A 923-nucleotide genomic window follows, 5' to 3' on the forward strand; every position below is an offset into this window, starting at 1 on the left:
GGCGAGTACGGCCCTTTACAGAAATAATGCGATAGATGTATCACGGCTGCTGCAAGCCCAGAAAAGGCTGAATTGCGAAGGAAGACATTTCCTGTAATTGGCTCCATATCACAGCTTTGTATCAAACGATTCTGCTTGGGGACTGGCAAGATGATAATGAACATGGAGATTCTACTATACTGCTGCTTTGACTAGTAGATTAAGTGGCAACAGGCACCAAAAAGTGTGTCTTCCATTGACGTGAATGCTCTCATGACCCTTAGGCTTCATTAGCACTGTATCTTCTACCTGGAAACTACTCTGGAAGCAGAGATTCTGGAGCTATTTCATCAGCTCCAAATATAACACCTGCCTCCTGAGCCGTTACCTGTAGAAATCCGTAATTACCTGTTCCTTGCTCTCCAGACAGTAAAATCAGGCCCAGCCCAAGGACTGGCTGCTCATCTTTTTATGTCCTGACTCGACTGGATCCATGCAATTGAGTTTCTTCTTTTTCACGTTGCCTGAACTTTCGGAGCACCCCAGCTGCCCTCCTGGGTGCCAGTGTTGGCCCTCGGTTCCTCTTGCGGTATTACAGTGAGTTCAAACCCTGTTGAAGGGCAAAGTCCATCCCTTTCCCAGTGACTTCCTGACAAAAAGACTGGCAAAGTCAGTGACTAAAAATAAATAAGGCAGTAGTAATTTTCACCAAAGGAAACTATCTAGATCCTGAGTACGTTTGTTCTGAGGAGAAAAGCCAGGCTGCACACAGTTTGCCGGTTATTTAATACAGCGTTGGTACCACGGTGAGGAAAATGACCGCAAACTTACATGACGTGTAGATAACGTTCAATAACATACTCAGTACACCCCTTTTACCCTTTCAGAACATTTTTTTCCCTCCTTTTCCAGCACCCTCGCAGGAGAGCGGCGGCTGCCGCCCC

Source organism: Charadrius vociferus, unplaced genomic scaffold (genome assembly GCF_000708025.1).
Source record: "Charadrius vociferus isolate BGI_N301 unplaced genomic scaffold, ASM70802v2 scaffold192, whole genome shotgun sequence".
In the NCBI taxonomy this organism is placed as follows: domain Eukaryota; kingdom Metazoa; phylum Chordata; class Aves; order Charadriiformes; family Charadriidae; genus Charadrius; species Charadrius vociferus.